Source organism: Mchenga conophoros, linkage group LG14 (assembly GCF_057382185.1).
Source record: "Mchenga conophoros isolate Kocher_MC1m ecotype Shallow Benthic linkage group LG14, M_conophoros_male_GT1.1, whole genome shotgun sequence".
Taxonomy (NCBI): domain Eukaryota; kingdom Metazoa; phylum Chordata; class Actinopteri; order Cichliformes; family Cichlidae; genus Mchenga; species Mchenga conophoros.
Genome location: NC_140539.1, coordinates 10,142,200 through 10,155,569, shown reverse-complemented (window position 1 = coordinate 10,155,569; position 13,370 = coordinate 10,142,200). Strand labels below are relative to the sequence as shown.

Sequence of the window (13,370 nt, the reverse complement as noted above, 5' to 3'; positions counted from 1 at the left end):
TAATTTAGATTTTCTCTTCTGTTTTTTGTTCATTCTTTGGGAGAGTTAGCAATTTAGCTCTGCTAAGCGATATGTTTCTCCCCCTTTGCCAATGCAGTTAAGATTATGACAGAATCCTTTGCTGCTTTCTCCTCCACACTGCATTCATTTTTATTTTTCTTCCTTTTGAAAAGAACTACAAATTGCACACACACAGAATTATAGCACTGTGGATAGTTTAGTGCTGCACGTTTAGAGCTAGCATCTTACTTCTAGCTTCAATATAGGAAGATAATCTGATAAAAGACAGATTATTTGTCATATCTGCATACAGATTTACACATATGTACACATTTGCACCCACACAGTTACATACATGTCAGGAGGATACCCAAGAGCAGTGTACCAGGGTCAGAAACAGCAGATGTTTCAATTTCTCATTTTGTGTTACCAGGGATCCTGAGTATCATCAGTACCTCAGCTTTTAGTAAATCCCCATGTATAGGTCTCATCCCTTCAATAATGCAATGCTCATAAGGTGATTAATAACTTCTCTAAGTTTACTTATCTGTCCCATGCCCTACTGAGGTTCTAATGCTCTGTGTGTATCTGTTCTAGTGTCAATGGGAGTCATGTCTGAGCCCTTTATGTATTAAGCTGCGCCGATCTGTTTTATTTACATGAATCGTCAATCCATTGCCGGAGGGTGAACCGGTGAAACTTCTTCACGGTCATCAGCGGGAAGGGTGTGTGCGTGAGGAGGAGGGTGAGGGGGATCTACTCGCATTTGTATTGGCTGATCCTTTTAGTGGGCGTGGCTAACCGTCAATAACAGTGCTTGATAACGAAGTTAATCTTTAATGGATAACTAGACAGAAATACATATTGGAAATACATTACTACCAATTATCCTAGAATATCATTTGACAGCAGTCAGAGGGGATAAAAGGGGGAAAATAGTACAGGGTTTTTTTTTATTTTCTAAGAATTCCTTATAAGTATTTAAAGGTTGTGGGGTAAATGGTGGATATTTAAACCTCAGGGTGTAGACTTCACTTTCTTTATTCCCACTATTCACATGGAAAACAAAAGAAATGACAGAGAGCACAAAAGTTTATTTGTCTGACCCACTTTTGTTAAAACAGCCCATTTCTGGAAATATTTGACTTCATTATGAGATCAAAAAATGACTTTCACACTCAAACTCCTCTCTACTTCAACAAGCTCATGAGTACTTCAGACTAATCCCTTAGTACACCTACGCTTGTTCCTCAAATTAAAAGGTGCCGTCATCCTAAATTGCCATTGAGTTCATTAACTGAAATCCAAATGGAATAACTTCAGCTGCTGAGTTTGTGTGAGATTGTTTACTGATGGACCAAAATCAATGCAGAGGTTTCAGCCTTTGACCTTTAGACAAGCTGAGCACTGATTAGGTGGGTGGTGCACTTGCTTCGTCATGTCTTTGCAGTGTAACTGAACAGTACAGCTTTAAGTGTTTTTTTTAGGTAAAACCTGTTATGTACAAAATACACACAATACTGTTACTTTTTATGCTTACAGCACAACCACCAACATTTCTCTCCCAACAAATTCAAGGCGTATGTGATACCCACCAATGTGTGATCACATTTATGTGAATTAATTTAAGTAATTTCACTTTCAATGTAAGTGATATTTCCATTTGGAAATGCCCTAAATAACTACAGTAATTGTAACAGGAAACTTGGTAACTACCCTGGGATATTTGTAGCGGACGCTTCATTTTTATACCAATAGGTGGCAGTGTGAGACCATGGTTTGGCCTGTTGTTAGCAGCCTGAAGCGCATGCTCCGCGCTGTTTTCTCATAATGGCGGAGTATTCAGGAAACGGCAAGCCACGTCTCCCTGTCTGATCATTTCTTTCCTGTTTACAGGTTCGTATCGTGCCCGAAATAGAATATAATAGCAATCACACCCATTATATAGCATAGACTAACCATTACGGTTGGAAAGTGAAAGCGTACAACATTGTGTCGTACAGTAAATTACACTTTTGTAAGTATTTGTTTACGGCTTTAGCAGCATGCTAAGGTTAGCATGTTAGTTTGGGTCACACACCTCCTATGCTCTGTGATGTTAGTGATCGGCTCCACCGTTATTCTGTATTGTTTTAGTATCTTGTTTCTGCCATAAAGTGTTTCCGTGAATTCAGTGCACATGTCAAGATGGTGCTGATTACACCATTCTTTCAAGCTATTTGAGATTTATAGATTTGTCCTGTTGGAATTCATTTTAAGATAAGATAACCTTTATTAGTCCCACACGTGGGAAATTTGTTTTGTCACAGCAGGAAGTGGACAGTGCAAAAGTTATGAAGCAAAAATTAGGATACAATAAGAATAAATACAGTACACAACTGTACAGAATAGAATAAAATAAAATACTATATACAGTAGAATAAAATAAATATACAATAAGATAAAAATAGAATACAAATATAAATGCTATATACAACTGAGTAAAAATACAACGATGACAGAAAGGATTATTGCACTTAGTATTATTGCATATGTATGGATGTGTGTGCTCGATCAGTTAAAGTCTTTATTATGGAGTCTGACAGCAGTGGGGAGGAAAGACCTGCGAAATCTCTCCGTCCCACACCGCGGGTGCCGCAGTCTCCCACTGAAGGAGCTGCTCAGTGCTGTCACAGTCTGCTGCATGGGGTGGGAGATGTTGTCCAACAGTGATGACAGCTTAGCCACCATTCTCCTGTCACTCACCACCTCCACTGGGTCCAGAGGGCATCCTAGAACAGAGCTGGCCCTTCGGATCACCCTGTTCAGTCTCTTCCTGTCCCCAGCAGAGATGCTGCCGCCCCAGCAGACCACACCATAAAAGATAGCAGAAGCCACCACAGAGTCATAGAAGGTCTTCAGGAGTGGGCTCTCCACTCCAAACGACCTGAGTCTCCGCAGCAGGTACAGCCTGCTCTGCCCTTTCCTGTAGAGGGCGTCTGAGTTATGAGTCCAGTCCAGTCTATTGTTCAGATGAACACCAAGGTACCTGTAGCTGTCCACAGCCTCAATGTCCATACCTTGGATGTTCAGTGGTTGCAGTGGAGAATGCTTGTGCCTGCGGAAGTCTACCACTAGTTCCTTGGTTCTACTGGCGTTGATCTGGAGGTAGTTCAGCTGGCACCAGTCCACAAAGTCTTGGGTTTGAACCAACCATTTTGAACCAACCAACCAACCATTTTGAACCAAGTCTTACAAGAAAATTGGTCATGTTTATTAGATTTGGAATGTGTTAATTCCCTTTAGTCTAGATTGTAACAGTTGGTAACACATATGGAGAATGTGTGTGTGAGCTATGTTAAGAATAAGTAAATACACAGTTGTAATACTGTAAAAGTAATGAAAGGAGTGCATAATTGTGAATTTGAATAAATAATGGCGGAGTATTCAGGAAACGGCAATCCACGTCTCCCTGTCTGATCATTTCTTTCCTGTTTACAGGACACATATATAGCTGTCTACAGGTGCTGCCACCTGTAACACGTACATTTCAACACTTTGGACAGTTCCCACACTACTTTTGTTGTGCATGCTGGAGTCAGTCTGACCTTTTCAAACCATAAAAGGAGAGACCCGGGGTCAGGCGCCCACTTTGACCAGAGAGAGAGACACAGAGACACAGGTGAACTGCAAAATTCAAAACAGGAAATGGCAGTTATCACCCTTGAAAAGTTGCATCAAGAAGAAGAAGAAGACGCTGAACATCTAAAAATATCTACAACAGATTAAAGCATTTGAAAGTCATGCCAATGAGAAATAAGAAAAAAAACAAAAACAAATGCCAAATTGCACAAGAACTGCACTAAAAATCAGTGGCAACATGCTTTACGGATGATGAATCCATATTTGAATAATGGAAAATTATGGAGTTATGAAAAAAGAAAAGTACCATCAGATTTTGATCCACCATGCAATACAATTTAGAAAACATCTGATTGGCAACAGCTTCATGTTTCAGCAGGAAAATGATGCCAAACACGCTGCAAATGCAGTAAAAGCATACCTGGATAGACAAATGAGTGCATCTGGTTATTAGATATTGGAAATAAGCCTGTTTATTTACTCTTATTTTTACATGCCTCGCTGTAACTCTTCAGCACATTTTCTTAAAAATGAAAGAAATCAACAGCTTTTCATTCCAGCTTACTGACTCAAGTCAGGTCACTCATTTCACGAAAACATGATGCTTTTTCTAGTAATAATAAACCAGTGATAAACAACGAGACTTCACTCTTTCTGCACTCTGAGCACAGCTGCTCTTTAAAAGTATTTTTCCTCTGAAAGAACACAGTTATCCTGCAAAATTTCTCCTTGTGATCTTTTAAAAAGATTTTAATCATGTAATAAGAAACTTTGGAGTTTTTCTTATTTCTCTTCTTCCAAACACAATATGAAAATAGATTTTTTTATTCAATTTTTTTTATTCAATAGAGACAGAGGACATGAGTTGAACATGAGCAGGCCAATGACTTGCAGCAAAGGGGACATGCTGCTTAGGTCAGCCAAGACAGTCTTTGTTTTGCCGCCATCTTGTGGATAAATGTTTTACCTGGGTGCAAAGACTAGCCAAGTGAATACGGACAGCCAGTGATGTGTAAACTGTGTCCTGCCACAGGCGACTTTAAAGTCTGCCTTATCAGTGGGTTATACATATATGCTGAGGTCAAAGGAAAACTAAATATACACACACCAGCACTTTGGTGAATTAACTCGAGTCTTTGCTTTAATCTGTGCTAAGTACAGTAGGAGGTTTGGTAGTACATATGAAGATAAGTTCACACATGCACAGAAACATCAGAAGACACATGAAAGTATAGATATTTCTATTTTAGAAAAAAAAATCCATAAATTCTTTTTACATTTTGTTTTGCTTTGAATACTACAGATATTATTTGTCATATTATCGGTAGTGTTTGTAGTTGAATAGTGTTATATTATTATTATGTGTTAGGATTTGATCAATCCATGACGTGCACAAATGCATTCACAATGGTCTTTAAAAGCAAATACATTTTTTCTCTCTAACAGCTGCTGTATTTACTTTCCTCTTCAGTCCTTCCTGTACTTGGTCAACCTCCTCTCCTCTTCCCAGTCGGTGTGGCAACTGCTGGGCCGACAGTCTTTGGCCAACAAAAGCGAATACACCCTGAGGGAGATGCCAACCTCCATACCTGTAAGTGTTTTTCTTCTTCTTCTTTTCCACACACTGCAGTTTTTTTTGTCATCCATCTGAGGGCATGTTTGCACTTTTTATTTGGCCTCCAAACACCACCCACCCATTTGTTTTACTTCAAACGCATTCAAATAAACCCTCTCACACTGAGACTGATATACGTTCTCCACCTTACCCATTGTAAATTTCCACACAGTTTTCGTTTTGCACCCTATCCGGTGCATTCTTGTTCAAAGCCTCTCATTTTACTCCACAGGATTTGATTGACAGACTGATTGCCGTGAATTCGGATGGGAAGATTCATTCTCTCTTCCACTACGAAGAGAGTCACACATTCGGCCTAAGGTGGGATTCTTTTTTTTTTTCATATTACTTAACATCAGTGGGGAAGTACACGATATCAGATTATCACCTGGTGACTGCACACACACTTCAGCCTCTGGCAATAGGAGACTGGCATGGTTCTTTATACTTTGATTACCCAGCATTGAAAGGCTGATGAAAGGATTTCTCTGGATAAGAGAGAAACAAGCTGGTGTGTGTGTGTGTGTGTGTGTGTGCGCTTGTGTAAATACTCACATCAGCCTGTACTTTGCATTCTGTGAGAGCCGTATAAAATACAGCAATGCATAAGTGTTTTGAATGAATAGAAATGTGACACATGAGAAGGTGTGTCTGTGACTGTTCCTGTATAACTTATTTTCAGACTAGTTGACAAGTTATGCTCCGGTCATTTGATGTTACCAAGATAGATGTCCTTTTGTAATATAGTTAAATTTTCTTTGTACATTTCATTTATCCAACATCATACATTAAGCCAAGAAGAGTTCATTATACTAACAAGAGGTATCAACGCTGGGCCAAAGTGCAGCACGTGGTTAAAGTTTGTAATCCAGCCGGGGTGTAAATATCACTCAGCAGCCAGTCGCAGAGATGAAGCAGGCAGCATCAACACATAAATCTACTCTACCCGGCTTAAATCAAAAGACCACCTCTGACTGAAAAGCTGTAGATTTTACTTTTTTGCACAAATTAATTCAGATTCACACTAATTCTGTTCACAGCTCCAACAAAATGAGGAAGAGGAGGGGGAGAAACACAAGTAGATTGAAGTACAATTGGATGAAAGTCGAGGAGAAGGAAGTTTAGGATGAGGAGGAAGAAAAGCAGCAGGAGCATCTTTAGGGATCCCTATGATGTCATTGAGGTTTATTTCATTAATATTGTCCTCTCACAAAGAAAGATGACTTGTTTTAGTTCACCTACCTACTTCCTGTATTAAATAGTGATGTGCAAAATGTTGTGGAAAACCACGGAGCAGGCACGTATAGTGCATCTGCAGGTAAATGAACATCAGATCTCTCAGACTAAAATCTGTATTATACTTTTAGTCTTAAGAACATATGTTGTATATTTATCACCCTTATGATAAAACCCATGTCAGCCATTGGTTTATGGACTTTGTATTTAGAAGCCTCAACATTTGCTTTATTGCTATCGCTATGTTGTTTTTTGTGAGCCTTTTAGGACCATATTAGGACGAGGGATCAGAATCTGGAGTCGTGCACACTACTGTTTCATTTAGCGTGTATCCATAAGATTTGTGCAGCAGATCCAAGTTGTGCCTTGAAAACAGGAAGGTTGTCTGCATAGAGGAGAACTTTAATAGCAGGCTTGTACAAAGTGAGGCTTTGTGCTCACATTTGCTGCAAACACTCGTTTTAATTCTGTTACCCTGTTTTGATGCAGAATTGAGTTGAAATCAGGCACCTTCTGTTTTAATGTGTTCTTGTGAATTGATTGTGTATCGCATACATTTGATTTGACTTTCTGCGAGACAACAGTCGTCCGCTGGCCAAAAAAAGTTTTCCAAATACCTCCACGTGATCAAGCCTGGATTTAGAAAACAATAGCAAAAAAAATCTGCACCTCCTGCTTCACATGCAATTTGTGTTTGTGTGTTCAGAGGCGGCGGCGAGAGGGGAGACCTCGGCTCATCCAGCTGGAGAGCCTGACCAGGAGGAGTCGAACATTAACTCTGCTCTTCCAGGGCACCCTGCAGACTTGGCTGCTGGCATTGGCGAGGGAGTGCGGCCGCCGCTGGGATGACGTGAACGCCAATCATAGGTCGACTGCAGGTATGCGAGTCAGACCTTCTCAGGAGGGTTTCACTTTTCTCTCTTCTTTATAATTGACCCTTGTTTTCTCTCTCAGCTCCTTGTCTCAGAGTGGGAGGGATTTGAAGCACAAAGGGAGGAGCTTGTCGTTTGGTTGGCTGATATGGATGTCCACCTGAGTGAGGTTGACCAGCTGACAGGAAACACCTGTGAAAAACTGAAACAACTGCAGGTGTGGGGTTGTTTTGATATGACATATATTTGATATGATACATACGTCATCCTAAACTGGACTAACAAAGAACCATGAGTCCAACATGAAACTTACCTTGCATAAGCAGGGCTCGCAAAATTTCAAAATCCCTGGTAGCCCTTCGGGCAGGCACTCTTCAGTTTTTGGTAGCCCAAAATAAATTTAAGAAGCCCAAATAAAAAAATAAAAAAAGGAGGACAGTTTTTTGATTGATGTTTTGTTTCCTTTACAATATTGTAAAGGAAACAAAACATCAATCTAAAAATATTTAAAACTCTTAGACTGTTGGAATTGGTTCTCCACTGATATAGAATTGCCAGTTTCAAGTGTATTTTGTCACAACAGTAAGAAGTCTCCAAAGGTTGATTCTGTTCATCTGAATGTAGCGTTTTCAGTGGGAAAAATGTCTCATCACTCATCCAAGTGACTTCTTCAGTGTCAGCTGACTGCAGGTTTCCCCAATCTTATAAACAGTATATTTGCATAATGACTGAAAGTAGCCCCCTGAAGGAACAGTGGGCTTGGAGGTCAGTTCCTTCATCACAATTATGCAAATTCTCATGACCATTGATCAACAACCACTGATCAAAGACCCATGAGTAGAAGGAAGAAAGAAGTGCCAAGATACAATTGTCAGAAATGGGATTCAAACCTACGCCTCCAGGTGAGACTGCGACCTGAACGCAGCGCCTTAGACCTCTCGGCCATCCTGACACATTGCAACAGCCAACTAGTTGAATAATCCCACGCAGTTGCTGATTTCCATTTGACATACTTGTATGTTAAGTGCATGTAATAAACAAATAAAAATAATTACTAAGAAAATATATTGATTTAAAAGTTTGTGTTAAATGTTGTAAGTCAGATCGAAATAGAAAGATCAGGTGTGGTGGACAGGAATGATTAGATGTCAACAACTTGATTGGATGGCCAAAGTGTGAAATGTGACGTCCTGTGAGGGAAGCGTGAAAAAGCGTGAGCAGGTATAAAAAGACATTCTGGGTTCTTCTATTTTGTCTTTTGCGAGATGAGCAGTTGGGAAGGTTGGATCTAAGAGGTTCACAGTTGAAAGTTCAAGCAGACACGCTAGAGGGGGAACCACAGCCCAACCTGTGAACTGGTTTCAAATGAATGCCCAGCTGCTTTCCTGTTGGGTGATTTTCATCAACACAGAACACGGGGATAAATGCATTTTTGGTTCCATCCTCTCTCCTCACCAAGGAAATGTCCTACTTTGAGTTTGTCTCCACCTGCTGGGCGGTGGCGTGTTTAGAGTGGAGGATGTAGTTGCAGCTGTCCTGCAGGTGGAGGTGGTGCCGGACAAGCAGAGCAGCAGATTTGTGAGTGTTTTGGACTTGAATTAAAAAGACCAAGACATGCTGATGAGGTTGCTGTGTGATCTAGAGACAAGTATAAGGATGTGTATAAAGATTGGGTCTAGCTGTATTGCTCAGGCTGCGCTACAGCATCTATTCACAGGTGCGATCCCACTACTGAGCGACACGGGGGCTTTGACCTGCTCCGACTCCAACCTGGGCCGGTGCACCCCTCCTTAGGTGACCTGGTGGTCTCAGGCTCCCCCAGGATCACCATATCAATGCCGAACGTAATGCGGACACCCGATCGACATAGCCTGCTGCAGCTCAGAGCTCCTGAGCTCAAACGATCCTCAAACCTCAGCCTCCCGGTAGCTTGGATTACAGGCACGCGCCAACGCACCCAGCGTGAAGTACTTACGTTAACAGGGCTTTTAACCATGTCTGAGGTAACATCATGACACTAACCTGCTGCCCATCATTAGCAAAGTTGTAATGATGGGCAGCAAAGATGAGGAATGAATGGTGCACAATTGTTATATGCAAGTTTTTAGAAAGCTCGTGGTTAACCCAAGAGTATTTTGTCACAATATCAAGAAGAGTAAAGCTTCAATGTCAGAAGTGGGATTCAAAGCCACACCTCGAGGGGAGACTGCAACCTGAACGCAGCGCCTTAGACCGCTCAGCCATTCTGACATTGCAGTGCCAGTTTGGTGGAGGTTACCACTGTTAGATACTTTGGAAGAAACACACATTATCCTTCTCATAACACATATAGCAGCTGTTCAGCCATGGAAACGTAGTGCGAATAATCTACAATGTCATCCATACTGATCATTTGGCTGAATACTTTTAGGCAGGTTGCCATGACATGACAGTTCACACAGTTTCACATTGGTTCCATGGTGTAATGGTTAGCACTCTGGACTTTGAATCCAGCGATCCGCGTTCAAATCTTGGTGGGACCTGCTTATTGGGAGGTGAAACCATACTGCATGTCACATAGTGATAACTTGTTTTTGGTCACCAAGCGGGCGAAGGCACTGCGTTCAGGTCGCAGTCTCCTCTGAAGGCGTTTGTTCGAATATAGCAGCTGTTCAGCCATGTAAACACATACTACGAAGCTCGTGGCGCCCACTTTCTGTGCTGACTTTGAGGTCGGAAGAGGTTTGGAGCTGTACAGTTAGTGAGTCAGCAGAGTGTTTGTGACTTTTGCGCACAAGCGCACCTCAGCACTCGGGTACTCCAATCTGTAACTTTGTGTGGGTTGTAACTGAATTTCAGACAGCTCTTTAGTACCACATAGTGACTGACAAGTGAAGGAACTCTTTAGTGATTGACAAGTGTTTTGTAAAGGCAGACGTCATGGTTAGCTGCTTGATTTTATAAAGCTCTCACAGAAAACACAAGTCATACAGAAATTCAATGTGCCAGAGAAGACATGCAGTATGGTTTCACCCCCCAAAAATCAGGTCCCACCGATTTCACCAGATTTCACTCCATAAGAGTTTCCTCTTTTCAAAACTCTCCCAATTCATCCAGTGACCCTGCTTGGCCAGCGCTATGGCTCTGGCGTGTCTTACTGTTTCCTCCTTTGGACACACCTCCTCCACCACCATTTTTTGACGTTCGGTTACAGATGCCTGTTGCCACCGAGGTTGCCAAGACCAAATCCTTCTCTGCCCTGTTGGACGCGACCCACCATGTCATTATGGCTCAGAGCCGATTTGGCCTGTAGCACAGACGTGGCTGTGGTCCACTTCCTCCCTGTTGCTAGGGTGGGAGCAGCGCCCCTCACTATGGGGTCCCGGGAGTCCTTGAGTGACATCTCAAGCCTCACTCAAGGAGTGCAGTGTTGTTAATCCGCCTGAGGTCATTAGCCAAGTTTTGCCTTCGTTTGTCAAGTTGCCAGGTATCATTGAGGTCTACATTATACCACCGTCCCAGGCTCTTGATGGACATCTCTTAGACTGTTGGAATTGGTTCTCCACTGATATAGAATTGCCAGTTTCAAGTGTATTTTGTCACAACAGTAAGACGTCTCCAAAGGTTGATTCTGTTCATCTGAATGTAGCGTTTTCAGTGGGAAAAATGTCTCGTCACTCATCCAAGTGACTTCTTCAGTGTCAGCTGACTGCAGGTTTCCCCAATCTTATAAACAGTATATTTGCATAATGACTGAAAGTAGCCCCCTGAAGGAACAGTGGGCTTGGAGGTCAGTTCCTTCATCACAATTATGCAAATTCTCATGACCATTGATCAACAACCACTGATCAAAGACCCATGAGTAGAAGGAAGAAAGAAGTGCCAAGATACAATTGTCAGAAATGGGATTCAAACCTACGCCTCCAGGTGAGACTGCGACCTGAACGCAGCGCCTTAGACCTCTCGGCCATCCTGACACATTGCAACAGCCAACTAGTTGAATAATAGTTGAAGATCAGGTGTGGTGGACAGGAATGATTAGATGTCAACAACTTGATTGGATGGCCAAAGTGTGAAATGTGACGTCCTGTGAGGGAAGCGTGAAAAAGCGTGAGCAGGTATAAAAAGACATTCTGGGTTCTTCTATTTTGTCTTTTGCGAGATGAGCAGTTGGGAAGGTTGGATCTAAGAGGTTCACAGTTGAAAGTTCAAGCAGACACGCTAGAGGGGGAACCACAGCCCAACCTGTGAACTGGTTTCAAATGAATGCCCAGCTGCTTTCCTGTTGGGTGATTTTCATCAACACAGAACACGGGGATAAATGCATTTTTGGTTCCATCCTCTCTCCTCACCAAGGAAATGTCCTACTTTGAGTTTGTCTCCACCTGCTGGGCGGTGGCGTGTTTAGAGTGGAGGATGTAGTTGCAGCTGTCTGCAGGTGGAGGTGGTGCCGGACAAGCAGAGCAGCAGATTTGTGAGTGTTTTGGACTTGAATTAAAAAGACCAAGACATGCTGATGATGCTGCTGTGTGTTCTAGAGACAAGTATAAGGATGTGTATAAAGATTGGGTCTAGCTGTATTGCTCAGGCTGCGCTACAGCATCTATTCACAGGTGCGATCCCACTACTGAGCGACACGGGGGCTTTGACCTGCTCCGACTCCAACCTGCAGGACAGCTGCAACTACATCCTCCACTCTAAACACGCCACCGCCCAGCAGGTGGAGACAAACTCAAAGTAGGACATTTCCTTGGTGAGGAGAGAGGATGGAACCAAAAATGCATTTATCCCCGTGTTCTGTGTTGATGAAAATCACCCAACAGGAAAGCAGCTGGGCATTCATTTGAAACCAGTTCACAGGTTGGGCTGTGGTTCCCCCTCTAGCGTGTCTGCTTGAACTTTCAACTGTGAACCTCTTAGATCCAACCTTCCCAACTGCTCATCTCGCAAAAGACAAAATAGAAGAACCCAGAATGTCTTTTTATACCTGCTCACGCTTTTTCACGCTTCCCTCACAGGACGTCACATTTCACACTTTGGCCATCCAATCAAGTTGTTGACATCTAATCATTCCTGTCCACCACACCTGATCTTTCTATTTCGATCTGACTTACAACATTTAACACAAACTTTTAAATCAATATATTTTCTTAGTAATTATTTTTATTTGTTTATTACATGCACTTAACATACAAGTATGTCAAATGGAAATCAGCAACTGCGTGGGATTATTCAACTAGTTGGCTGCTTCAATGTGTCAGGATGGCCGAGAGGTCTAAGGCGCTGCGTTCAGGTCGCAGTCTCACCTAGAGGCGTGGGTTCAAATCCCACTTCTGACAATTGTATCTTGGCACTTCTTTCTTCCTTCTACTCATGAGAGTTAATCCCATACAGCTTATGACAAAATTTGATCCGAAGTGATTGATGGCCCTAATCACGACCTTTTGACCTCCCGCCCCTCCCCCCCGGAAGCGTGTAATGAGCGTGACGAATCGCATCCGGAGAAGGGGGGGTGAACCCCGGAAGCGCGCCATCTGTTGCTAACCGTGTCGAATTGCATCCTGAGAAAGGAGGGGGGGAACCTCCGGAAGCGCGTCATCTGTTGTTGGGGAAAAAAAAAGTTTTTAGAGGGGAGGGGGAAACCTCCGGAAGCGTGTCATCTGTTGTTGGGAAAAAAAGTTTTTAGAGGGAGGGGGAAACCTCCGGAAGCGCGCCATCTGTTGGAGGGGAATAAAAAAGCAGAGAGGTGGAGTCCGTCACAATTTCTAAGGCACAGACACAAGATGGATTTCCTTCTGCAGCCCTGCAACGTTCCTGTGTCCGATGAGATCTGCTCTCCCAAAGAAGAAGGCTTTGAATATGACATATTCAAATACAGCATATTTACTATGGAAGGCCTCGATCCGGACCTTATGACCCTACCGGAAATACTCCGGAAGTGTCTAGTCATTTTCAGACCTGTTGCGTCATGTTCCCTAAGCACAGCGGTGATGCAGCAGATGATTCTGTGATGTATAGAGAGACAGAGCGGATGTAATTTTACTTTC

At 42.5% G+C, this 13,370-nt stretch overlaps 1 long non-coding RNA gene and 3 other non-coding genes across 6 annotated transcripts; 3 read left to right on the top strand and 1 right to left on the bottom strand.

The window, feature by feature from the left end:
- Positions 1–1,836: 1,836 nt before the first annotated feature.
- Positions 1,837–8,611, top strand: LOC146559336 (uncharacterized). Of its 3 annotated transcripts, XR_014888309.1 has the most exons (6): positions 1,837–1,896; positions 5,093–5,212; positions 5,469–5,557; positions 6,277–6,419; positions 7,179–7,350; positions 7,427–8,611. It is a non-coding gene; the product is annotated as an uncharacterized LOC146559336 (long non-coding RNA). The 3 variants fall into 3 exon arrangements; XR_014888311.1 differs by lacking the exons at positions 1,837–1,896; positions 6,277–6,419 and adding an exon at positions 1,923–3,661; XR_014888310.1 differs by lacking the exons at positions 1,837–1,896; positions 6,277–6,419 and having other exon boundaries at positions 1,925–5,212.
- Positions 8,612–9,007: 396 nt separating this feature from the next.
- LOC146559335 (signal recognition particle RNA) lies at positions 9,008–9,306 on the bottom strand. Its single transcript, XR_014888391.1, has one exon.
- Positions 9,307–9,794: 488 nt separating this feature from the next.
- trnaq-uug (transfer RNA glutamine (anticodon UUG)) lies at positions 9,795–9,866 on the top strand. The gene has a single exon. It is a non-coding gene; the product is annotated as a tRNA-Gln (tRNA).
- Positions 9,867–12,579: 2,713 nt separating this feature from the next.
- trnal-cag (transfer RNA leucine (anticodon CAG)) lies at positions 12,580–12,662 on the top strand. Its single transcript has one exon. It is a non-coding gene; the product is annotated as a tRNA-Leu (tRNA).
- The last annotated feature ends 708 nt before the right edge of the window (positions 12,663–13,370 follow it).